General features: G+C 37.7%; 1 protein-coding gene and 1 long non-coding RNA gene across 6 annotated transcripts in view; one reads left to right on the top strand and one right to left on the bottom strand.

The window, feature by feature from the left end:
- ECHDC1 (ethylmalonyl-CoA decarboxylase 1) overlaps positions 1–139 on the bottom strand; it is a 69,593-nt gene extending 69,454 nt beyond the window's left edge. The window contains exon 1 of the mRNA XM_045805593.2: positions 8–139. The gene's annotated coding sequence lies outside the window, so the exon portion shown is untranslated. The remainder of the gene's footprint in view (positions 1–7) is intronic.
- On the top strand, positions 72–27,265 carry LOC123797611 (uncharacterized). 5 transcript variants are annotated; one of them, XR_015726106.1, is made up of 8 exons: positions 435–966; positions 7,313–9,132; positions 9,870–9,987; positions 12,811–12,944; positions 14,621–14,839; positions 17,081–17,238; positions 17,943–18,153; positions 26,431–27,265. It is a non-coding gene; the product is annotated as an uncharacterized LOC123797611 (long non-coding RNA). The 5 variants fall into 5 exon arrangements; XR_015726107.1 differs by lacking the exons at positions 17,081–17,238; positions 17,943–18,153; positions 26,431–27,265 and having other exon boundaries at positions 7,313–7,998; positions 9,024–9,132; positions 14,621–15,123; XR_015726108.1 differs by lacking the exons at positions 17,081–17,238; positions 17,943–18,153; positions 26,431–27,265 and having other exon boundaries at positions 7,313–7,655; positions 9,024–9,132; positions 14,621–15,123.
- The last annotated feature ends 344 nt before the right edge of the window (positions 27,266–27,609 follow it).

Here is a 27,609-nt window from a genome sequence, read left to right on the forward strand (position 1 = left end):
CGTTCACCTCGCAAAGTCCGCCCGCGGCGCTCTGCACTGCTTCCCCAAGCCCCGCAGAGGGCACTGGGCCTCTGCGATGGCCTCACACGGATCGCGCCGCTGAGCCCGGACGGGTGTCCACTTGGAATTCGTGTGGAGAAGCGCTAAAGTCCATCACACAGCGACAAGCTAGAGTCCTCTCTCATATGATACTTAAGGTACAGTCCCTACGCCCACTCAGTTGTGCAGGCAGCAAGGCGGGCAGCTTCCCCTTCAGCTCCCCTAGACCTTCTTCCGTTTTCAGCTCCTCTCTTCCGCTCCCCCCGGACTCTTCCTCTTGCGGGGGCCTCCCTTTCGTTCCGCTGCTTGCGTTCCCCTGTCTGGAGTCCTCGTCCCTTTTCCCGGCGTCTTCATGCATGTCCACACCGCCTCCTCTCCCGGCGCCCTTTTCCGTTCTCCTGCCGGCACCCCTGATCCCGGAAATCCCGCCCGCGACTAAGCGCCCGGGTTCTCCCGCGCTGTGGCCGGCCTGTGCGGCTCCTTTGGGTCGTGAGCGGTCCCGGGATGAATGGACCCGCTTCGCGTTTTCGGTTCTGCGACACAGCGTTAAGGGCTGGTCTAGCGAAGCCTACAGACTCCATTTATTTTTCAGGCTCCCTGTATATGTGGGGAGAGTGGAGGGAGAAGAAAGCCACGTGAGGGAATTTTGAAAGATAAGGGGAGAGGAAGGGACCAAAAGCTGTTACTTCTTGAACATCTTTTCTGCGTTATTGAACGGGGAAAGTATTTGTCTTTTTTTTTTTTTTTAAACGAATACTCAACATATGCCCTGCGAGTGATATGATTTTTATAAAGTTCAGCAGGCTTAGAATTCTGTGCCAATACCTATCCTATGGAGCAAACAGGACCTACTTTGGAAGACAGCTGGAAAGGAATGCCATTTTTCATTAGGATTGGGATCGTTTTGTCAAAAAGGAGGAACTGAAGGTAGATCTTAGTAAATAAGGGAGTAGTCTGGTGGGAGGAGCAGAAAGTGCCAAGAACAGGGGATGATAAGCAAGTTTTAGGGTATGGAAATGTGGATAATAGGGAATAAATGGGAACCAAGTTTGGACAGATGGGAAGAAGTCCAAATATTGAAAGTATTTAATTCCAATTTAATATAAAATGAGCAATTTAAGCCATTACACTCTGTTGAGCAGGATATTCGCTTGATTAACTGGTGATTCGGGAGAATTCGTTTGTAGAGTGGGGGTAACTAGATGTATTGATTATGCCATAAATTTGCACGTGTGTATATGGTATTGCACAAGTTCTGTATGTAGGTGTATGGGACTGCAGCTTTACCAGGTTGGCAGCTGTGGCTAAGAGGTTTAGCCTTTAACATTTTTTGTGTGGATTTCCTGATGGTATCTTTCTTAAGTTGAAACAAAATGTGTCTTTAGGGATGATACTAACTCATGCCTTATCTTTTTGCCAAGCATTTAGTTACTTGCTAGTTCTCAGAATTTACCAACAAGTTGAGGAGATAAATTGTTTTAAAAGTTTTTAGAATACACACACACACTATCAGAAGAGGTCCAGAGCAGCGGAGTGATTTGGAGGAGGGAAAAGATGTTGGCAGCTAGTAAAGATTCAAGGAAAGTGGCCCCAAAAGATGGCATTTATGCATTTTCAGTATTGTGACCAATATGCTAACAGATAAAACAGCACTCCTTTTTTCTAACTGTGCTTAAGTAGTGCCTTTTTACCCACAGCTATGCGAGTGTAGTAGGAAAGAATGGGAATTTGCAACGAGGTGTCTGGTGTTCTTAGATTGTGTAACCAAACCAACATGAGTTCTCTCCTTGGTGAGTCAGAAACTGCAAAGGTTGAATTGTCACACGAAGAAAACTTTTATTTGCAGTAAATGAGGTCACAGGGAATAGTTTCCAAAGCTGTGACTCCCTGAGAAAGGGTCAATGGATTCATTTTGTTCAGGGTTAGGATGAATATTTAGATAGGGAAGTCTTGTCATCCTATGTACAGACAGGCATAAGGTCATGTATGAGCCTAAGGAAATGTGCCTGTCCATCTATTTTAGGCGGATGAGGCTGAGGCACTTCTTTGGGTGGAGATTTTAGTATTATAATGAGGTAAAGATCATTCTAGAGGTCACTCCATGGTCCATCTGTGTAGGCACAAGTCAGATTTAGCTTAAATGGTCTGGGTGGTCTGGGCAGGTGGGATGGCAGGAGGTCTTGTCTAGGCAGTCCCCATCCCTGGGGAGTAGTGTTGGGTTTCCTTTGCCTGAGTGAAAAAGAAAACCAGAAAGAAGAGCTTAGGGAGGGGCGCCTGGGTGGCACAGCGGTTAAGCGTCTGCCTTTGGCTCAGGGAGTGATCCCAGCGTTATGGGATCGAGCCCCACATCAGGCTCCTCCGCTATGAGCCTGCTTCTTCCTCTCCCACTCCCCCTGCTTGTGTTCCCTCTCTCGCTGGCTGTCTCTATCTCTGTCGAATAAATAAATAAAATCTTTAAATAAAAAAATAAAAAAAGAAGAGCTTAGGGAAAAATATAAGACAAAGTTTATTAAGTACAAGCAAGTGGGCCAGGTCTTGGTGTCAAGCCCATAAATTGGAATTTATTACTATTTTGAAGTTAAACCACAAGAAAAGAAGTTAACAAAGGTTAGTGAGTACAAGCAGGTGGGAGCTGGGAGGGCTGAGACCAAAATATCTGGTACTTGCTTCCCATATCCTATAGAAAGATGGAAAGTTTTTCTCTTTCGAGACCTAGTCTTTCTCATTTTTTTTCTTTTCCAGTATCATTCTGATTGCTCATCTGTATGTATAGCATTTCAGTGTACTTGCACATACAACCTAGTGTCAAAATACCTTTTACTATAATAATGGCTGTGCCAAACCACAAGCTACAAGGTCGTGCACTATAATTAGCAGGTCAGTACTTATTTTTTAACTGCTGGCCCAATAAACAAATACTGGATGACAATTTCTTTAATCATTTGCTTTTTCACAAAATACATATCCAGGTATTCTCCCCCTCCTTCACTTGACTGTTAAACTGCTTTCTTCCTTTTACTCCATATCATGTTTTATAGTCAAAACTTTTCAATACAGATATCATCCACTATCTAAAAGTTACCATTAAACCTTTCATAAACCAAAATGGCATAAAGCAAAGAAGAAACTACTATTAGTTTATGGAAAAAATTTTGATCAACCCCAGACCCAGGTTTTAGGCTTTTTTGATACCTAGAACACATCTTGTTAAGAGATGCACAAAATAAATTGAGATAAAGCACATGATGAGGGGTAGAAGCAGAAAAGCATTCACCTGTAGTCCAGAAGGTTGGCCTATAGCCTGCATAGTTCTCACAGGATCAAATACTTACTGATTGCTACATTCTTAAAGGGCCTCCTGACTGCCTGAACATCTCACTGATAGTTAAAAATCGAACTGAATGTTAAGCATGAGAGAAATATTACAAAAGTAGTTTTATGAGTAAAAATTTGAAGAAGACATAATTTAATACTCCCTGCATGTCCCCTTTTCCTTGAGTACCAGCTTTATACAGCAAAAGTGCAGCTCTTGATGTCCATTGGTCCTGTCCCTGTGCTATAATGAAAGCATGTTTTTTGCACTGAAAATGTCTCAAGAATTCTATCTTGACCATTTGCTCATGGCCCCACATCCTTCTGGGGCCAAGTATGGGGCCAGTCTTCTCTTCTGGACTCCAAGCTTCGGTGCAAACTTGGCGAGTTACTCCCTTTTCTCTTTTATGTACATTCCAGGGTCTTACCGGAACATTTTTTTTTTTTTTGAAGATTTTATTTATTTGAGAGAGTACACGCTCGAGAGCGCGATCATGAGCAGGGGGCAGAGGGAGAGAGAGAAGCAGACTCCCCGCTGAACAGGGAGCCCCACGTGGGGCTTGATCCCAGGACTCTAGGATCCTGACCTGAGCCGAAGGCAGATGCTTAACCTACTGAGCCACCCAGGCACCACTTACTGGAACACTTTTAAGTCAATTGCTCAGGCTACAATCCTCTAGCCCATGGCTATTCTACAGGGAGAAATAAAAAGTCAGCCTTTTGACTGGAAGCCAGTATCCTAGCTGGAATGGTAATGAGACCCAGAAATTGATGCCCTCTCTTTATTCCCATTCTTATACAAAACAATCTTGGGCACAGGATAGCCACCTAAGTCACTGGGTTGGCTGCCAATTTTAAGACTCCTATGTGAGGATTCCTCTCATTGGTCTAATGTGATCTCCACATCTCTGATCTAGCCGCTTCTGGCTAAGAGAACTCCACCTAGAGCCAGCCAAAACCAGTACCCAATTAAACTAAAACCCAACCAGGGACTGTTTCCTAGGGAAGTTGGTGTAAAGACTGTATGTGTTGGAATGTCCCTTAGACCATGGTGGATTTCTGTCTTTGCTATTTTTCATCAGTGTCCCCTACTGACTACTTAAATTACAACATTGGGTAATTTCCTCTTATAAAACTTTTCCAGTGTTTTCCATGGGTTAAAAACAGCAGGTTTTTCCTTAACACAGCACAGTATTTCAATCCATTCATTGGCACTCATTTGTAGTCTATAATGCAACGGGGAAGTGGAGGGATGCCAGCATCCCTCCCAGTTTGTTCATAGCGATCATCCAAGGGATGCCTCTGGTCCCTTTGACACTAGGAACCTCTGACATATCCTGCATGGGATGCAACCTGGGAATTGGGGGTGGGGGGAATTTTCTTCTCTCAGTCCCCAAGGACTCTCTTGGGATGACTTTTAAACCACTGGAAACAATTCAGATTGCTATATTTAAGGAAAAAAAGACTCATCTTCTATAGCACTGCATGGCCTCAATACTCCTTAAGAGACAAGGAAAAATGGCCCATTAAACTTCTGTATGATCTATCAGTTAGATTTCTTCTACAGGAAACAGGGCAAATGGACTGAGGTACTCTATGTGCACGCATTCATGACCCTAAATCAGGATCCTGGCCTATGGGCCTCTTGCAGAATGTGTTTGGCCACTAACCAAGCTACTAAACCCCCTTCCAACATTGGATGACGATTATCTAAATAGGCCTCCTCCTCCTAACAGACCCAGGTTGCCAGAGGAATCACAGGCCATCCCTAATGAAGGGGATGCTGACTCTCTCACTGTTCTTCCTCCTAATAGACCCAGGTAACTCTCGTATAGGGGGGCTTCTCCCTCATTCATTTCCCAGGTTAATGGCTATGATAATTGGAACCTATTGTCTGTGGTTAGGCTATCTCAGCACAGGAACTTTAAGGAATATTCCCAAGCAGCTGCTGAAACTCCTTTGGTTTCAGGGAAGTTCCCTGTCTCTTCTGGTATGACATGGAATGCCTATTTTCACCTTTTGTTGGTGGGGGAAAAAAACAAACTATCTGTTCATCTGTCTGAGCTGACAAGCTTTAGGATGATGAGTCCTCTTTCTGTGCCCTGTGGGCTTTTATCCACTTCCAGCCTTGCTGGCCACACCTTCTGCCTCCCCTTCCTCCTCCTCCTGTTTCTGCACCACCATGGATAAGGTCTGTATAACCGCTCCTGTACCATCTTCGTGCCTCCAGCACCATCAGCTCCTACTCTTCCTACCCTCCCCACTATCAGGGAGTGAAAAGCACCCCTCCCTAGACTTCAGCTGACCACTTCAATTTCCCCATCAATGCCCCAGGTAAAAATTGACAATGGGGAACAAATTAATTGAATTTTGGCAGATATAGGTGCAACATATTCTATATTAAAGCTAATTTGAGTTTGTTGGTTTAATTAAGATAGACATATCTTTGGAGTTGTCAACATTAAATATAAAATGCTTATTCTATCAAGGTTTACTAAAGGTCAAATAGGCTTGTGTTATTTCTTGCAATTTGTCAACAAAATATGGCTTAAAACGATGGTTAATTTTTTCTCTCTCAAAATTTTCACAGGTAATTATTAAAATAGCTTTCAAAATCTTCAGTGGCTTGAAACTTGGCAGTTTTATTTGGGTGATGGGTTGGATTGAATTCACTGGCTGTCTAACTCTTTTCCAAATGAGATAAGATACTGAAACATTGATTATCGAACATAAGGTTTATCTATTTTTGGCTTATTGAAGAGGAACTGAGGATACTTGGGTCTGTTGGTAAACATACTTTATGCTTTATTAAAAGATTATACTATGGAAAATGTGTTTTTAGAAATTATTAAATGTTTTTATAAATTTGCCAGTCTAAAGAATTCTGGCATCATAGACAGTTCGCAATTGGGTATTACTTAATTTTCACTGGAGAGTAAGGATTCTAAGAATTAAAATTCTGATAAATGTAATTAAGACTAATGGAAGTAAGGAAAGCAACACTGTATGTAGGAAAGTAGGAGATATATAAGAAAGATATAAGAAATTACAATATATTTTGTTGAAGGAAAAAAGAAAGTAATTTTGTCCTAATTAGAGACTGGTTGTTTGGAAAGAAAGAGCTTAGGACAAAATCCAAATGCAAAAGGAAGTTGTAGAAAGTTTGTGAAGGGAAAGCTTTAAAAAGAATTTAATGTATGGTCAGGACTAAGGTTGAAATGAATGGATTTTAAAAGTTCACTGGTATAAGATTGAGATTCTGCTTTTTACTCTCTGTTAAAAAGTCAAAGGTTTTCTTGTATTATGGGTCTGCTCTTCATAAGAGAGTGTAAACAAAGCTTTTCTCTCTCTCTCTCTCTCTCTCTTTTCTTTCTGCCCAGAAAACTAAAGCTTCTATGTTTTGTCTTTATCAGGTCTTTGATTACTCAAGAAAGTTAAAACTTCTCAATGTTAAAGAAGCTAAGTTTTACTAACAACTATATAACTTCCTGTAGAATTCCTTATCGCCATCTTGGTTAAATACAAATATTAAATTTATAATGATCTGTAATCCTATTTAGGCATGTGCTTTAAAACTTTCTGAGGTTTTTAACAAACTTCCTGAGCTTAAATGGCAAATGAAGTCTTTGTGACTAATTAGGTTTGTTTATTTGGTATGTAAAGTTACTTAGAAAGCACTGTCAGACCAGTGATGATATCCCTTGGGTTATATTGTATGGGTAAATGCTATAACTATTCAAGAAAATACATGAAATCTTTGAAGTTTTAATATGTCATAATATAAGGTCATCACTTGATATTCTGATTATTGAAGTGTTATGTATCACAGAAATAACTGGATTACCTTGTCAGCTACATTATAATGAACTCTCATATCAGATCTTTAACCATGTCCATTTCCATTTTTTGTCATTTGTACTTATTTTTCTGATGCTCTTACGAAATGAATTTTGTCTTCAAGGAGATTCATACAAAGGACTTTTTATCAACAAATACAGGTATTTGATATCTTTAAGATCATAAAATTGAACTGATTAAAAATTTCCAGAACTAATGGGAAATCTGCATTCAAACTGAGTAAAAATTAATAACGTGGGACTAAATGAATTAAGAAAGATGATTATAGTTTTTATGACTCTTATTTGAAACATTGCTGGTTCTCTAATGTGTGTTCTTTTAGATGAAGGAAGTTTTCTCTTAAGATATCTGTGACTTATGCAAATATGATAAAATATTCCTTTGCAAGCAATTGAAACATCTAACTTTTCTCCCTACCTGAACACTCCAGAATTCAGAAACTCTCAGTGAGTATTCTTTCCATGGCAGTTCTAATTATGTGCATAATTTCAATGAGAACCTGTTCTCCTTGTAACAGGACAGCATTTGGAAATATTGGTTATATTACTTTGACTGGAATGTCATATTTGAGAGAGACATGCATAGACTCAGATATAACCAGACAGCTTTAAAGAATTAAGATTGACTTTATGGAGCCAATAGAGCCCCTTGGAAATGTTAGCCTGATATCTTGCCTACAGAGTTCCCAGCAGCCTTACCAGGTGAGTAAAGAATGTCACTTCCTGGCAGGTGCAGGAACCTCAGGATATTTGGGGGACCTTGAAAAGAGGAATACACCCAAATCTACAGGTATTGCAGACAAATCTAATGACAAGAATTTGGCTTGGCTCTGGCCTTGAGAGGCTATTGAAAGTTCAATCAATACAAATTTCCAGCATAGCAGATTTTAAAGGATCTATATGATCAACCACTATTCTTGTTGAGCTTACGTAAATAATGAGGCCAAGTTTGTTTAGACTGGACTTGTTTTACAAACAAATTAGTTTTGATTTGGCTATCTCTGGAAATAAAGGTAAATTTAGAAAGAAAAATTATTTTTCAGTAACACATCCTTATGAATGTTAAAATCTAGTTTTGAGTAATTGTCATGAATGTTTGCCTAAACTAGACAACTTGAGGTAAACTTCAGAGAGATTGCCATAATAACTCATATATAGACAATTTTTCTGCTTACTCTGTGGAGATAATAAAAGGGACCCCATGGACATGATTATTTAAACAGCTGGACAATGAGGTGGACTCCCCAAAAATTGTGTAACTCATCTGTCACCTTGATCAATTCTATGTGGCTGGGATAAAAATTTGCTCCTTAAAAGCCAGAACATATCCCACTCCATGGAGTTAACTGTGAACTTATGGAAATAATATTTGGCCCCACCCTCCTTATAACTGGATTGGATAATACACTTGGGGATGCCCTTTTCTCCTGGGACAAATCATCTCCCAATTGCCAGTGATTCCTTGTAATTATGATATTGTTAACATTAGATATCACACAAAGAAGGCTTCTTAATGGTTTTATCCCTTAGCCATATTTGTCCTGGGAGCCACTGTCTATCGATGTAAAATTAAAGTAGAGGCTTTAGCCTAGCATACAGTGGCCACCTTTAACCAAACCCAAAATGAAGTTATCAACAAATTAAAAAACTGGCCCTGCAAAACCTAATGGCCCTTGATATCCTAACTGCAAGTTAAAGAAAAAGTTATTATGCTAATACTAAGTTTATGTTGTGTAGATATCCCTGATGACTGCTAATGTAGCCAAAGTTTTAGCACACATCCACACCATATCTAAATGGTAACTCTTTTTTCAGCAGGAACAAAATTATGTTGAGCTACAAAACCAATCATCCTGCTGGATGTGTGGCTTACTGCCCATATCAAGCACTTCAAGCCTCCCTTGGTGGGTTTCTCCATTACAAGGTACAGACTGGCATTATTTCTATCAATACATAGCTGATATAATAGACCATCCCAATACCAGCACATAAATGGATATTTCTATTACTAAAAAAATGTTTCTTGCTGGCCTATGGTAAATGCTACATGGGATGTAGCCATAAGAGGCCTTTTTCTTATCTTCATACTATCAAAATTTTTAACTGAATATGCCAACCCACAGATGGGCTCACAACAATGATGGACAAGATCCGTGTTCTATTGGTATGACCATCTGACATCTATTTTTCTTTTGTCAGTACATTTAGAAGTTGTTATATGGCACATGGCAGCCCTTGATAAAGGCACAAATAAAACCTTAAATGACTCAAAATAAAATTATGTTATTAAACACTAAAGTAACTCTAATGCATAAAGCAATTGTACAAAATAGAATGACATTAGGTATCTTAGTAGCACAAGGAGGTACATGTACCATTATTAAAGCAGAATATTGGTTCTATATTCCAGATTATAACAAAAATATACCAAGATTACTTACTGATATAAATAACCAAATTGGTGCTCTTAAAGACCTTACATTGTCACTTAATGATTGGTTACATTCCTGGTCAGGAGGTGGACTATGGTCCACACTAAAGGGTCTTCTCGTTGCTCTTCTTATTTAACATTATAATAATAATCCTAATGTGTTGTCTCTTTCGCTTTGTTCTCTCCTATTGCTGAGATACATACAAACAGTTCCTTTGCCTGTCCAACAGATGATCCTTACTACTTGATACAAATTCAACCATTGTGTCCCCTCTGGAATCTACAATAACGGCCCGCCATAATAGTTGCTTGTAGGGACCACCTACAGTGACCAATTTTGGTCCACAGGTAAGGACATCTCTATGACCCCTGTTAGCTTGAAGAAGTTACAGAAAATGAGCCCTTTGCCCTTTAACACTCTTAAAGATTTAAGGACAGAAAATTGGTCAGGGGGGAAATGATGAGGAACAGAAGCAGAAAAATGTTCACCTTTAGCCCAGAAGGTTGACCTATAGCCTGCATAGTTCTTATAAGAATCAAATACTTACTGGTTGCTAAAAGGGTTTACATTCTTAAAGGGTTTCATCACTGCCTGTACATCTCAATGATAATTAATATTGAGCCGAATGATAAGCACCAGAGAAATCTTACAAAAGTAGTTTTATGAGTAGAAATTTGAAGAAGACATTTATGATCTAATACTCCCTGCATGTCCCCCATTTCTTGAGCACTAAGCATATAACCACCAGCTTCATATGGCAAAAGTGCAACTCTTTCTGCCCATGGATCCTACCCCCATGCTATAATAAAAATACCTTTTTGCATGGAAAATGTCTCAAGAATTCTTCTTTGACCATTCGCTTATGGCCCCACATCAGCACAAATGTTCACAAATACAGTTTAAAGATACGGCAGCTTGATGCTGACATGCTGAGTGTAGTTTCCGGGGAAGGAGATGGTGGTGCCACTCTTGCTGCTCAGGGTGCATGCTTCCTCTGTAATGGCTTGCTGCAGAACCAATGCTGAATGCCATTTTTGCTTGTTGCCCTTTTTTGTAAAAGCAAAAATCCTCTTAAGATTTCTTTTGGTTAGTGAAAAGAGGTACTAATGTAGGTCTTTTGTTAAAACAAAATGGAATAACACAATCCTTCCAAAAGCAGGTGATACATACCTGTATCCATTCTTCCTGAGCAAATGGTTCAAGGTGGCTATCAGTCTTGAGACACATAAAATTTTCTTTCCTACATCACACTTAATTACTCTTTTTGCACTTTTGTAACAATTCCAAAAGACTTTATGGATCTTAAAAAGTATTTCGACCCAACTTTATATCTGGATAGGTAAACCATTCATCCCTTTCTAAGGAGTTGAATGTCCAGAAAAACCCATTAAGAGGTGAAAGTGGATATTTTTGTTAAATACTAAGGGATCAAGTGGCTACAGCTTGTTATTTTATGATATCCTGCTCTCTCCTACCTCTCCCTTCTCTCTCTTCCATTCCTTTCCCACCCCCTCTCTTTCTGACATTTCCTTACTTCCTAAATAGTAAGAGATACTCCGTGGTATCCTCCCAGCTATTTTTAAAAAAAGGTGGCATTAGAAAAAAACCAATCTCATATATATAACTGCTAATATTTGAGAATATTTTTAAAATACAGATTGATATATTCTATCTATAGGAACATGTGTATCTAGTTATATATATCCACATGCATACATGTATGTATACACCCATAAAATCTATGTAATATTTAGCAAAATAAAATACTTAAAGATTTCTCCACATTGGTAAACATTTTTAAATTGATGTTTAATGATTTGTTAATATTCTCTCACTTTTTTAAGGTGTTCCTCTTACAAGCAGCATTTAACTCAATCTAAGAGTTTTTACCTTTTAGGGGAGTTTTAATCATTTACGTTCGTACAATATATGCCCTTTACTCTGAAAATTAATTTCAGAATATTTAAAATACATGAAGTTTTTGAACTCCATGAAAATGGCTATATCAATATATGATTTGGTTACTTTTTTGAAATCAGTTTTAATATCCAACAATGAATATTACAAATGGTGGGAAAACAAAGGACATTTTTACTAAGATGTATTTACTCTTTAGCAGATAGTGCTTGTATGATAAGCAGAATAATAATGGCAATACTCAAATCTATTCATGTTCTAATCCCTAGAAACTGTGAATAAATTACCTTAGCAGGCAAAATGGACTTTGCAGATAACTAAGTTTAGAATCCTGAGATAGAGAGATTACCCTGGATGATCTGCATAGTTCTTGGCCCAAGATAGTCTAGTAAGTCATGGCCAAAGTGAAACTTACACCCTTTAGATACAAGACTACCCAATTAGACAGAATACCTAGAGACAAAAGTAGCAAGTCACTTTGTTCTTTGAACCTAATAGTCAGAACTCAGAAAGTATACGGACCAACTAAGTCATTATGCATGAACTTAGTCACATCTGAAATTTGAAGGCACTTAATTGTTTCTCAGCTGTTGTGGGAGAGTATGGTTTCACTCCTAGATTCACTTAGCTCTGGAGTAGGATATTTGAGAGCCATATACTTTGCAAGATACTTCAGCTAAAGTGCAGATATTTCTTTTCAAGGAGATGTTCAACAAAAGAAGCTTAATACAATTTTACTAAGTATTTTTGTGACCTCTCCTAATAAGATGTCAATATATGGCATCCCTAAAAGTCTCTTACAATGCTAACAGGCATGTTGGCAACATACTCTCTGCTCATTTCTTGGTGGTTATGTTGTCATCTCAATTGCCCGTTATAATCCACTGTGGGGTGGACAAATGAGCCAGGCTTTGTGGAGTCTTTTGTGTGAAAAAAACTTACAGACAAGGAAGGCCAATAAGCTATTGACCAATCGTTTAATACCAGAGAAAGATGCACTAGGAGCTAGAAGAAGGATGTTGCAGACTGGCGATTGCACAGTAACAGCAAAATAGGTTAATGCAAGAAACTTTCACCCTATTTTGTGTTAGGAATTTGCCCATAAGAGAGCCTATAGGGAAAATTTTCCCTTGGTTTCTAATGCTTAGTGTGTCTACCAAAGAAGCCGGGGACAAAGAATGAATGCTGCTAACTTCATCTGATTTTATAGTGGGAGTGAGGAGCTGAGCAACAAATTTGATTGTGTATTCCAGTGGCTGTTTCCCATGATGCCAAGAAGAACTGATTCTGTCAGTGGTTGTTCGTCATCCAGCTCGAGATTTACAGTACTCTTCAGAGAATTTGAAGAGAGTCAGAGTACCCTCCTTTAGAGAGTTTGAAGAGGCTGGTATGGAAAATTTCTTGGGATATTCTCAGTGTTCTGTTCTTCTCACTCCAGGAATATGCAAGCAGAGTCTTCCTTTTTATTTTATTTTTTATTTTTTTTAAGATTTTATTTATTTATTTATTTGACAGAGAGAGACAGCCAACGAGAGAGGGAACACAAGCAGGGGGAGTGGGAGAGGAAGAAGCAGGCTCCTAGCAGAGGAACCTGATGTGGGGCTCAATGCCAGAATGCTGGGATCATGCCCTGAACTGAAGGCAGACGCTTAACGACTGTGCCACCCAGACGCCCTGACAGTCTTCCTTTTTAAGTGAGATGAATGGCTAGGAGAACTACTCAGAGACCTTGAAGTATATTGGTAAAGTTTTAGGGACATAGCAACTAGACTAGAGGGCACCCACTGAGCACTCATTGAGTGCTAGGCAGAAGTCCTAGCTGGAGTAATCAGGGAAGAAAAAGAAAGAAAGAAAATAAAAGTTCTCAGAATTGGAAAGAAGTAAAATTGTTTCTATTTGCACATTACATGATTTTATATCCCAAAGGTACAATCAAAAAACTGTTTGATCTAATTAATGAATTCAGTAAAGCTGCAGTATACAAAATTAGCATACAAAAATCAGTCACATTTCTATACACTAAAAACAAATATTCTTTTTTTAAAAGCAGTATATAAGTGTTAGCGATTGTTGATATTTTTTTTAAGATTTTATTTATCTGAGATAGAAAGAGCGAGCACACAAGTGGGGGGAGGCAGAGGGAGAGGGAGAAGCAGGCTCCCTGCTTAGCTGGGAGCCCAATGTGGGGCTTGATACCAGGACCCTGGGATCATGACCTGAGCTGAAGGCAGATGCTTAACCGACTGAGCCACCCAGGTGCCCCTAAAAACAAATATTCTGAAAAAGAAAGAAATCAATTCTATGTCCAGTAGCATCAAAAATAATAAAATACTTAGGAATAAATTTAACTAAAGATGTGAAAGATCTCTACTCTAAAAACTACAAGACATTCATGAAAGAAATTGAAGAAGACACAAATAAATGGAAAAGTATCCTATGTTCATGGATTGAAGGAATTAATAATTGTTAAAATATCAACACTCCCGAAGCCATCTGTAGATTCAATGGAATCCTGATCAAGATTCTAATGGCATGTTTTTAGAAGTAGAAAAAACACTCCTAAAATTTATATGGAACCACAAAAAAACCAAAGAAATCTAGAGAAAGAAGAACGAACAGAACAGGAAGCATCATACATCCTGATTTAACCCTGTACTATAAACTGAGATCAGGTGGTTTAATAAGTTGCCAAAGGCCTCACAGCTTCTAAAGGCAAAAGTTATAACTTGAACCCAAATCTTGTGGCTTATTTTCTTTATAATGCTTCAACAATTATTTCTCTTTTGTATCTGTACTGAATACTGAGCTATATATTAAAAAAAAAAAAAAAAAACACCACCTTCTTCTATTTGGTTTTTTATACCATTTTTAGAGCTTCTTCTACCTCATTTGTGTCTGAGTAAAAAGAAGAAAGAGTATTTTAAGATTGCCAGCAAACATTGCTGACTGCATGGCTACACAGCCAGGCCAATAGAGAGGTAGGGAGTGAGTAGAGCATTCAAAACCGATATTCCCAATGTTAGGTTCAATATTCTTAATTCCTGTTTTATATTCCCTCTGCAGGTCCTGGGCCAATTTGTCCTCAAATTCCCTTCTTGGTCTGGCTCTTTTGCAAAAGAATGGACTCCGCTGCCAGTTGGCGTATTGCCAGTGTGGGACAGGGGAGAGAAATTGAAGGGTGAGAGGAAGAGGGAAGACATGCTCTGTCTGCTCCATCTCCTTGACAGCGGCGCCTTGATGGGCAGCAGTTGTGTTTTCTAATGGTGCCCCAGCTCCGGAAAGGTGACCTGGACCCTGTGCTCTGATAGTGCTGCCTCTGCCTTTTGTCCCTTCAGGCTGAGATGGGGGAAATAGTGGTTTGCCATTGTTGCTAGCCTCCAGACGGCCTGGCTGTCTCGTTGGGCTCCTCAGTTTTTCATCTCCTGTATAATCATTCCCCTGCAATAAAGTCCTGCTGTTTTAAAAATTCAGGTGGTTTTTCATATGATATCATTTTTATGTGGAACCTAAAGAAACCAAACAAATGAATAAACAAAGAAAAAGCAGACAGACTCATGAATACAGAGAACCAGCTGATGGTGGGTGAAGGGGAAGGGGGGATGGGCAAAACAGATGAAGGGGAGTGGGAGATACAGTCTTCCAGTTATGGAATGAGTAAGGCAAGGGGCTAAAATGCACAGCATAGTCCATGGTATTATAATATTGTCCGTGGTATTATAATTATAATATAGTTGTGTAATATAGTCCATGGTATTATAATAGTATTGTATGGTACCTGATGGTAGCTACTATACTTGGGGTGATCATAGCATAACATAGAGAGTTGTCGAATCACAACTACATGTTCCTTAATTTACAAACTCAATGTATGAAGCATTTATTTCCTTCTATAAACATAGATCAAACTAAATTAAATTCCTTTCAAAAATTGGTTTGGCTATTCAATCGATCGGCATTACAGGGTCATTTGGTCCTAACTATAAAAACTTCCATTCTCTCAGTATGTTACTGTCCAATTTCTTACAGGTTTTCTATTTTTCAGTTGTGGTTAGGTTTTGTAAAGAATGCACTTACCCTAATTTAATATGTGCCTGAGCTTATCATGCTTTCAATTTCAAATCTTTTCAGATTACGCACTACAGCAATATGGAGATCACTAAACAACAGTGCTGTGTCTCCATTTTCAATGCTCATCATTTTTTTGGTGGAGTTTAAACATTGATGTTGAGGAATTGACACCAGAGAAAAATTTAAAAGCTCAGCATTGGACCTAGGTGATGTAGTTAGTGGAAGGAAGAAATTAAAGAAGGAAGGAAGGAAGGGAGGAAGGGAGGAAGGGAGGAAGGAGGGAGAGAAGGAGGGAAGGAGGGAGGGAAGGAAGGAAGGAAGGAAGGAAGGAAGGAAGGAAGGAAGGAAGGAAGGAAGGAAAGAAGGAAAAGAAAAGGAAAGAGGGAAGGAAGGAAGAAGAAAAAAAGGAATAAATTTAAAAGCTGGTTACTAGGCAGGGTAATGTAACATGAAAGAAGCGAATAAACACTGTTATGAGAAAACAAAGAGGCACCAGTCCCACTTGCCTCAGAACCATGAGACAGAAACAGGAGCACAGGCAAGGACAGCCTACAATGTGATGGGGGCAGGGGAACAAAAACAGTTGGGTCCACCAACTAGACAGTCTGTGTGAAGACGTCAAATATAAAACTTCTGAATCCATCTACACTTGTCATTTTCAACTTATTTATGGCTTTTGGACATGAAGGAAAATGACGTGAGGAAAAACATAAATAACTTAAAAACTTTATGTACCACTGTGGTTTAGGAAGACAAAAGACACAGTCGAACAGTATGACTATTTCAGTCCATCAACACAGATTTTGAGAGCTCTTTATTAGGATCAAATATTTCCTAAGATTTGGGGAAGTATATTTCTGTTCTACAGATTCTTTTTTTTTTTTTTTTTTGAACGTTCAATAGACCTAGCTTTTTTTTTTCTTTTTTTTTTTCCCCCTTTTGCACATATTCCCCTGTGGAAGGCCTGCAGCACCCTATGCGTTAGAAAAAGGAAAAGCAGAGCTGTTCTTCCTTCAAAAGCAGTAACACTTGGTTCTTTTAAGGACCTGCTTCTCTGATCTTCCCATATTTAGTAAAGCAAGGAATAACAGAGGATGATGCATTAATAACACTGGCAGGTTTATGTAGCAATGCCTAAAGGTAAAAAAGAAAGAAATTTGGATATACTGTGCATTTTAGCCAGATCAGAGGAAACTTTCCAGATGTTTTTTCTGGACTATTTAGGTAGTTTTTAAAAAATGTACTCCTGAATTTCCGTCATATGGGACTTGTGACTTGATCTGTCTCTGATCCGTGTGGCAGGCTTGGGTTTACTCTGGCATCCTCAAATGGCTTCAGATCATGGGGTAAACATTCTTCTTGCCCCCCTCTTGAGCACGGTGGATGGGGGGAAGGAAGCATGCCCTGCTTTATTTCAATGAAGTACATGCCTTATATTTCCTCTTGTTTGAGTAGAAAGACTTGGAGCCATCATGCAAGAGTATCCAGGTGGGATTCAGAAGGGAACTCAGAGGACCTCACCTCATAGCCCAGAGCCAAATAACTCAGCAATATCATTGTAGTGCATATCTGATGCGCTTTGGAATTTTTATCAGCTTTTCTAGCTCTTCTTGGTAAGAGGGCTAGTCTACAATGAAATTCTTTGTCAATACCAGAAATGGGAATACTATATAGATATTAATAAATATGGACAAAAATAACTTTTTATTGTGAAGAGTCTTTCAGCAGGAATGGATATTGAACTTTATTGAATTTTGTGTTGGTTTCTAGTGAGATAATTACATATTTTTTGGCTTTGACTTATTGATTGAATTAATTATATGAATATATATTCTAATATTAACTTATTCTAGTATTTCTTAATAAGAGCCACTTAAAATAAGTGTTACTTTTGGCATATGACCGAATTAATTTTGCTTAATTTTTATTTAGGGGTTTAAGAATGTATGTTTATAAAGAATTACGGCTTTAATTTTTAAGTGCAAGTTTGATTTCTTCTTGGATGAAAATGTGATGAAACCCCCCTGAGTTTTAAATTTTTAAGTGATATTTTTGTTCATACTTTTATTATTACATTGGTTTTATTGCATTATATTCAGAGAATATGGCCTATGCCATTTATGTTTTTTTTGTAATTTGAAACTTCCTTTGTGGCCCCATAATCAATTTTTGCAAATTTTCCATTGTTATTAAGAAATAAGTTGTATTGTTTATAAGGCACAAATTTGGGGAAATTAATAAATTCTATTAATTATATCATCAGATTATCTAGAGTTATAATTTCTGCCTACTTTTTCTTTCTTTTTTTTTTTTAAAGATTTTATTTATTCGACAGGATAAATACAGCCAGCGAGAGAGGGAACACAAGCAGGGGGAGTGGGAGAGGAAGAAGCAGGCTCATAGTAGAGGAGCCTGATGTGGGGCTCGATCCCATAGCGCCGGGATCACGCCCTGAGCCGAAGGCAGACGCTTAACCGCTGTGCCACCCAGGCGCCCCTCTGCCTACTTTTTCTATCAAGGACTGACAAGTAATGTTTGTATTTTCTATTAATATAGTGCTTTGGGTGGTTTTCCTTTCAATTAAAATAGTTTTGAGGTTTTGTTGTTTGTTTGTTTGGTGGGGGGGTGCCTGGTGGCTTACTTTTCAAATATGATGCTTTGGTTAATTTTGTCTCTATTTCTTTCATTTGTCTAGCTGATTCCTATGGTTTTCTTCATGTTATTCAATATGCTGATGATAGCATTGTTGAGATCAATTCTGATCTTAATGTGAATTAATCAGACATTTCGCTAGTGGGTGTGGTAAATTTCCGTAAGTTTATAGTAGATTCTTTTTATGAGTAAAGAAGTTTTCTCCTATTCCTAAGTTGCTATGAATTGTGATAGTAAATGCTGAATTTCACTAATGCATTTAATGAGATGATCAGAAAACTTTTCTTCTTCAAGATATTAACATACTGAACTCATAGTAAACTTTTAAATGCTAAAGTGTTCTTGCATTCCTGCCTGGTATTAATCCAATTTGATCATGATGTATAATTTTTAAATGCATAGTTAATTCAGTTTCCTGATACTTCTTTTTAAAAAAAGATTTTATTTATTTATTTGAGGGAGAGTGAGAGAGAGAGAGAGAACACAAGCAGGTGGAGTGGCAGGCAGAGGGAGAGGGAGAAGCAGGCTCTCTGCTGAGCAGAGAACCAGACAAGGGGCTCAGTCCCAGAACCCTGGGATCATGACCCAAGCTAAAGGCAGCCACTTAACCAACTGAGCCACCCAAGTGCCCCAGTGTCCTGATACAATGATTTTTGCATCTATGACTCATGAAAGGCCAGAAGATTTCCTTTCTTGTTCTGTCCTTCACTAGTTTTCATATCAAATTTTTCCTATTTTCTGCTTTCTGTATATCTTGATTTTTATGTTTCTCTTTTTTCACCATTCTGAATTTCTTTTGGATTACTGTAGTTTTTTAAAACACTTCTACTGCCCTCCCACACACACACTGACTTGGTAATTATAAATTCTATTTCTCTTGGTTTTTCCTTTGAAAATTATAATAAATATTACACATAGTTCTGACTAATTCCATCTTACTATGTAATTGTCCACTATTTTTTGTCAGATCTTCTTTTCTTGCTCCCTGAGTTAGACATTGATATTATTGTTCAAATTTTTAAGAAAAATATATCTTTTTCTTTATTTTTATCAATTACTTCATCATTATTCCTTCTCATTTTTCTGGGACGGTTTTCTCTTTTTTGAAATATACTTTGGAATTTCCTTTATTGAGGGTTTATTGGAGAAGAATGAATCTATTTTTGGTTGTTGTTCTAATATGTTTTTATTTTGTCTACATCCCTGAATAATAACTTATCTGTATATATAATGACAGGTTGAAATTAATCTGTATCAGTACTTTGAAATGTTCTGGTTTCCACTGTTGAGATTGAGAAGTCTGCAGTGAATCTAATTATTATTACCTACAAAGGTCATCTTTTTCTTCTGACTGCTTTTAATATCATCTCTCTGTCTTTGCTTTTATTTTTACTATGTATGTTGTGGAAGAATTTTCCTTTATTTATTCTGATTATGAGGATTTGTCCTTTATTAATTATAAACATTTATTAACTATTATCTCTTGAAATATTGCCTCTTCCTTTTTCTATTTGCTTCTGTCTTCTAGAACATCATATAAATACATATATATAAATGTGTGTATATATGTATGTGTACATATATAATATACATATACACACATATGTACATGTATATACATACATATATTTTATCCTTCATGTGTCTTAATCTCTCTCATATTTGTTCTTTATTTTTGTGTGCAATTTTTTAGAAAATTAATTTGGATCTGTCTTCCAATTTCCCAATTTTTCTTATGTTACATGTAGTCCATTATTTAAAGCACATTGAATATTTAAATTCAATGATTACATTTTTTCCTACAACTTCTATTTGTTTACTTTTCAGATCTGCCAATATTTGGAAACAAAATATCTGGTTAATTGCTTCATTTCTATTTATTTCTACTTCTTCAAGCATTTAAACATTTTAATTTTGTGACTTTCATAATTCTGAGATGTGAGATCATGTTTGGCCTGATTTTATCTGCTTGACTTAGACTTCTGAGAGCTTAGATTAAATGTATGCCCTTTAAGGAGAATGTTCTGCCAGGTACCCAGAACTCTGCCCATGAGGACAGCTGCAAATTTATTTCTCAAGCTTGGCACTTCCCATGCCATACAAGTAGTTTAAATTAAATCCCTAAAGCTGCCCAAATCATGCCTGTGTTTACAAATCCCCAAAGGAGAATTTTTCCTTACTCACAGCACAAATTAAGACAGATATAGTTTCTGATTGTACAGATTTTGCCTTATTTATCATTTTACAGAAGGCATAGGCCTTCAAAAACCACAGATTTGTGTGGGGGTAGGAGGGCTGGATTTAATTTTAACTCTACCTGGAATGGTTCCAGGCCTTATTTGTTTTTTCTGTGTGTCATTAAACCCTGATCCTCTAGATAACTCAGATCAGAAAATACCCTGAGGGCTACTTCAACTCACCAATATAAAGCACAAAGAAGAGTAATCTGTAGATAGAAAGCATTATGTATAAATACACATTAAATAAATAATGGAAAATGTCACATAGGAAATGGTTGGTGGGGCACCTGGGTGGCTCAGTCCATTAAACGTCTGCCTTTGGCTCAGGTCATGATCCCAGGGTCCTGGGATAGAGCCCTGCATTGGGCTCTCTGCCCAGCGGGGAGCCTGCTTCCCCCCACCCCCCATTGTGGTCTCTCTTTCTCTCTCTCTGTCAAATAAATAAATCAATAAATCTTGAAAGAAAAAAAAAGAAAAGAAAGAAAGAAAGAAAGAAAGAAAGAAAGAAAGAAAGAAAGAAAGAAAGAAAGAAAGAAAGAAAAAGAGAGAGAAAAAGAAGAAAGAAAAGAAATGGTTGGTGGTACCAGAAATGTTTAATTTCGACAAGTTGTGACATTTTGTTAGGGTTGAGGATGAGTGGGCAGATCATTTGGTAGCTTTCCATACTTGTTTCAAGTATTCAAATGTTAGAGAAGTTGAAAGAGATTTGCTCTGTATGACCTAAAAGAACAGTATTGTATTTAGATTGATCAATCAATAAATATAGCAACCATTGCTGTCTGGCACTAGAAACTATAAAGAACTGAAATAGCATCATTTGATTTGTTTTCTTACTCATTTTTCAAAAATTTAACATTAAATCATAAAACTTTAAAAATAATTGAAAGTTTTCAAAACATGATTATTGGCTCCACAATATCTTGTAATTTGGAAATGACATGATTTATGTAATCATTCTCTTGTAGAGTTAATTTTTGCTCTCAAGAGTACCGTAAAAAACATCCATACTACCTTTTTAAAAGATCTCTGATAATCCTTGGATAGATTGCTAAAAGTGTCCAAAGGTCATGAATAAGTTTTAAAGGCATTTGATATTTGTTTTCCAAATTGTTTTCTGGGAAGGTTCTGGAAAGTTTAGACCAAGTTACACTCCACCAGCAGTACATGATCGTATTTGTCTCATTTCTGTAATTTCTTTTCTGGGTGTATTTACTACAATTTTAAAACCAGGATCTCATGTTTGCAATCTGTAATACTTAAACTACAAGTGTTTCTCAGAAATTATTCACCAGATTTGTAATGATAAACAGTTGCCAAATTGATGGCTATGCAGGTATTATAGTTATAATAACTTGACATAGCCTCTTTCTGCTGCTTCTGTTGAACAGTCCCCTTGTTTCTTTTGCCCAAAGGAGTCTACCTATAGTTCCATATGGGATATGTTTGAAACCTTCATGGTTTTAGATGCCAACTGTTAACTACCATTAATTGCTTTATTAAATTTCATAATATCTAATACAAATCTGGATATAATAGGCCCTTTGTTTTAGATGCTAACTGTAACTACTTTTGTGGCAATAGACATAGAATCTAAAAGTAAATCCATTTTAGATTCCTTCTTATATGACATTTTCTCTTCCTACAATAGCATGAAGTCCTTGATAGCAAAGAAATGATGTTTATTAAAGGTCAGAAACTATCATCTTTAGAATATAAATGTTTTTATTTTTTAAACTTTGAAGGTATCAAGGTTGCAATGTAAATTTTACTCAATACAAAATTATATTGTTATGGGTGGTGTGAAAACTGAAGCTACATTGGCTAACGTGTTTCAGTGAGTTGTTTAAATAAGTAAATCAGTGATCCAGAATATTTATTGCTATTCCACACTGAGATATACTATGCAAATTTTCCCTGGGCAAAGAGAGTTGGGATGACATGATCAACTTATTGCATTAGATCAAAAGTAAGTATTCTACTGGCATGACTGAATCAACCTCATTCATTTAAACCTTGAAGTAAACTTAAACCAACTCCTTATGTTCACAAAACATCTTCGTTTAGAATTTCTTTCTCTTCTTTTCTTTTCTTTTTTTTTTTCTTTTTTTTTTTTTTTAGGATGAAAGCTTTCATCCCTTGTAAATGTGTCAGGAGTCAGTCAATAGAAAAGGAAGTTGATTTGGGTGGCAGGCAGCCTTCGTGTTCTCCCCAAAGAAACATTGCATAGGGGCTCCTGGGTGGCACAGTGGTTAAGCGTCTGCCTTCGGCTCAGGGCGTGATCCCGGCGTTATGGGATCGAGCCCCACATCAGGCTCCTCCACTAGGAGCCTGCTTCTTCCTCTCCCACTCCCCCTGCTTGTGTTCCCTCTCTCGCTGGCTGTCTCTATCTCTGCCAAATAAAATAAAATAAAATCTTTAAAAAAAAAAAAAAAAGAAACATTGCATAAATAGCGATGACTCATTGGACAGGTATCTCAAGGCTTCTTGACCTGGTGGCTATATCATATTTGGAAATACAAGCCATATGCAACTGGAACTCTTCCTGTGAAATCTTTAAAAATTGAATTTCAGGAAAGAAAATATCATAACTGGAAAAAAAAAAGCCATACTTGTAGGAAAAATGTGTCTGTGCCATCTGCCTTTAAATTAATCACCAACTGGTTTTGTCTAGGTGAATATAGCAACTTATATTTTAACAGACAGGACAGCAAGACGCAAACAGAAAACATAATAGCCACCTACTTTGAAAATTAATTAAATGGAATATTATCCTTTATGATCTTTCAGAAGCTGAAGTTTATGGTCTTTTGTTCATCAGCCTCAAGACTTGTAACTCAAGTTACATGGCTGCAGAACTGGGGCTGTTCACCACTGTGTAATGCCACTGCCCACTTTCCCTCCCTGTTGCCTCATCTATAATGGCTTCTGATTCCTTGTTCCATGACGTACTTCTCAGGAAGACCTCTCTCTTTCTTTACTCTCCCCTGTACAATCTTCGTTTATCCTGTTCTCCTACTCAGAGAAGTCTCCCATCTTTTCACTGTCAGTTGAAATGCTACACTGTCTGACTAATGTCAAGTGGCACACTGAAATTTTACCTTACATGTATACAGAAACTTACCTCTCTATCTTGCGTATATCACATAATTTACCTTTAGAATTATATTCAGGCTGTTAATTTTGTTTACTTTCTGTCTTTATTGTTTTGAACTTATTTATTAATTGCTTTATTAAATTTCATAATATCTAATACAAATCTGTATATAATAGACCCTTAATAAGTACTTGTTGCCTAAAAATAGATCATTGTAGTTCATCCTAAAATATGTACATTTTGCAATGATGTAAGAGCTTAACCATTATGAAGATGAACTTAGCCAAAATTGCCTAAAATATGTACATTTTGCAATGATGTAAGAGCTTAACCATTATGAAGATGAACTTAGCCAAAATTGCCAAGTGCAACATGGTAAGGATGACAAGATGTCTATCTCATTAACTGCTTTACTCAGAAATATCGGCACAACTCCTAAATATCAGGCCTTGTGCTAAATGTATGGGATTCATTAGTGTGCAAATCACTAATGTTCCATTTCTTCATAAAGCTTACAGTCTAGGGGGGGATCTGATAGTGAAACAATTAAAATATTGTGTGTGGTTAGGTGCTCTGATGGAATAGTACACAATGACTGGTTCATGCTTTCACTGAAAAACAGAGAATGTTAATTCTACCATGCAACCTCCAAAGAATGTGTTTTTCTTTCACTTCAAGTTATTTCAATTGTAACATCATTCATAGAATTTTTTTGGTTGGGAGCAGTAGGAACCAATTGTGACTAGCATAAGCAAACCAGGGAATGTGTTGGAAGACAATGAACATATCTCAGAAAATCAAAAGAAAAAATCAGAATACAAGAAAGGAGGGAAGAAGGCAGATGCAGGGATCCAGTAGCAGGATACCATTAACATTTTTTTCCAGATATTCCCTGCCATTTAAAGCATTCAGGTGAACTAACTCTTCTGGTTAACCAGTCGTCCTGTGCCAGTCCCAGCCTATCAATAACCAATGTGTGGCTGGACCAGCCCTGTGTTTCTTACTATCATTGTGAGATGCCTTTCAGCAATAACCACCAAGAAACTTTGGGTAGGGGAACAAAAGTTTATTGTTCATATATCCTGGAAAGCACATGGCATCCCTGGGGCCACACAGTGAGATTTTGCGGGAAGAGAAAGAGAAGGAGAGAGAGAGAGAGAGAGAGAGAGAATTCACAGGCTGGAGTTCTGGTTTTATAGTCATTAAGGGTGGAGGACTAGGGTTTCACTGACTCACTCTTTATTGGTAAAAATAAAAGTTAAGAATGGAGAATTTATTTTTTTTTAAGATTTTATTTATTTATTTGACAGAGAGAGACAGCCAGCAAGAGAGGGAACACAAGCAGGGGGAGTGGGACAGGAAGAAGCAGGCTCCTAGCGGAGGAGCCCAATGCAGGGCTCGATCCCAGAACGCCGGGATCATGCCCTGAGCCCAAGGCAGACACTTAAAAACTGCGCCACCCAGGTGCCCCAAGAATGGAGAATTTAAAGCATGCGAAGAGAAAAAACAAGTGGCCTAGATGGATAGTTATTGAAACCAGCCAAGATCTGTAAAACAAAGGAGGTTCAGTTGGGGGGTAGGCAGCCTGACTCATTTTCTAGTTGTGTAGCTGGAGATAGGTATATTTGAGATAGCTATCTTTGAAATGGATGCCTCTTTGAACTGGATGCTTCAGTAATCAAAGCTTAAATTAGGCACTTGCATTACAAAAAAGGGAAAAAAAAAACCCACAACTATCAGAGTTTACACCACAGTCCACCTTGTGCTGTCACAACATCAGAGTTTACGATGAGGACACTAACTGCCTGGGTAGATGATATACTAAAAGTCAGGTGTAGGGCTCTGTTGTAACCCAGACATTGCACACCGAAACAGGATCAGAATAGCAAATTCTATAATAATTCTATAGGCAAGAGCCTGAAATCCAGTCCATAGTTACTGTCCAAATTTAAAGGTCCAAACATAAAAAGGGGTCAGTGATCTCAGAAGTCTTGGGAATCTGTTCAAGGATTTGGATAATATTGTGAAATATTTTAACACCTTGGGCCAAAGGTGTAAATAGTATTAAGTAGGTTTGAACATGTCCTGCGTTGGTAGATTACTCATCTAAGGAACAACTAAGGGAACCAAACTCTTAATCCTGAGGATAAGTCAGTTCAGTTAAAGGGTTGCGTCTCATTTTAGGAGGTGACAATGCAGGTTTCTCAAGTTAGGCCTATATGGTACAACAATTTGCATCAGACATTTAATAAGAGGCACCAGGTATTTAATAAGAGTTTCTATGGAAACAAACAAACAGGAAACAAAGGTTAGTGATTGGAGCACATTATAAACCCAGTTTTAGACTTTCTGAAGGCAGCCTGTTGATAAGATTTCTAGACATTGGGCTCAAAGTGCCTTCAGATGGGGTGAGGGTAGACAGTGGCAATCTGATAGACTTTCTTGGCTTGCAGTTTGAATGTCTCTGGTGATCTTTCTGAGTGGTCCACACAGCAACAGGCATGAAGACTGTCCATATATGAGCTATTTTGGTGATTTCTCTGAGGTTTATATAAAGTTACCCCATTTTAGCTTGCATGGCTTCAGGAAAAGGGAAGTTCTAGTTCTCAATGATTCCAAGTCAGAAGGTGGGAGAAAAGAATGGAAATGTTAGTTTGGAGAGTTATAGCCAGATATTGGAGGAAATGAGAAGAATTCAGCATTCATTTTAGTTTACAAGGAGAAAATAAAACTTCAAAGACAATTAAGAGGATTAGAATCTGATATTCACAAGGGTGTACTATAGTTTCCATTGACACATAATTTTTTTCTCTCTGTAGTCATCCCTACTTCTAGCTATCAAAGAAGCCACACCAAGGACTGGCCATCAGATTTCACTGGCAATACCTAAAGATTTGGATAAAGTCTTCTCTTTCCGAGCTCTCCAAAATATCCTGAGTTTCCTGGGCCCACAAGGAAATGACCTTCCTTGCTCATCTGATAAGGCCGTCTGGAACCCTGTAAGTAAGGTCCCAGGCTGGTTTTTCCAAGGGGCTTTCCCCGCTCCATAAAGTCAACCTTAGATCCTTAAAGATGTCTGGTCATATCTGAGTCTATGCACATTTTTCTCAAATATGACATTCCACGCAAAGCCTTATGAATTTAACCAATGCTTCTAATTGTGTCCTGTTACAAGGGAAACAATTGTTATTGAATTTATACAAATAACTATATTGTCATTAAAATAAGAATACTTATGGAGAATTTTTTAATTCTGGGATCAGGTGGGGAGAAAAAGTAATGGTTTCATCTTTGTTCACAGAGATATAGTTTACCAAATTGCTGTACATTATAGATAATTAAAGAGAAATATGTAAAAAAACAAAACATGAAGAATCAACAATGTTTCAAACAAAAAATCATAAAAATTATAAACACCCTCATCAGTTCATTCACCCTCATGTAATTAACTGTTGTTGATCTTGATCTTTTGTCAGTTCTATGAAGTCATCAATTTCTCTGTTTGTGTCCTGTAAATTCATACCCAGTTTAGTGGTATGACCTGAAAACTATAAGAAACCTGTACTTATCAGAGTTCTTTCCATGAATCTCCTTGAAGACAAGCACTTTTGCCAAAGCATCAGAGTAAGACAATAACTGTGAATGGCAAATGTTTTAAAAATGTCTATGGCTAAAGATCTTGTGAGATTCATTATAATGCAATTGACAAAGAAATTCAGCTATTTCTTTGACCCACATTTTAAGATAATGGAATTATGAGTGATAACATTACATATCAGATTTTTAGAAATTTCATATAATTTCCAAGAGACTTATATTAATAACATATATTCATACAAGGATAGCCATAAAGAAGGTTTCCATTATTTTTTAAAATAGATTTTATTTAATGGGGCGCCTGGGTGGCTCGGTCTTAAGCGTCTGCCTTCGGCTCAGGGCGTGATCCCAACGTTCTGGGATCCAGCCCGGCATCTGGCTCCTCTGCTGGGAGCCTGCTT

Source organism: Ursus americanus, chromosome 11 (genome assembly GCF_024610735.1).
Source record: "Ursus americanus isolate L20-20 chromosome 11, mUrsAme1.1.p, whole genome shotgun sequence".
Classification (NCBI taxonomy): domain Eukaryota; kingdom Metazoa; phylum Chordata; class Mammalia; order Carnivora; family Ursidae; genus Ursus; species Ursus americanus.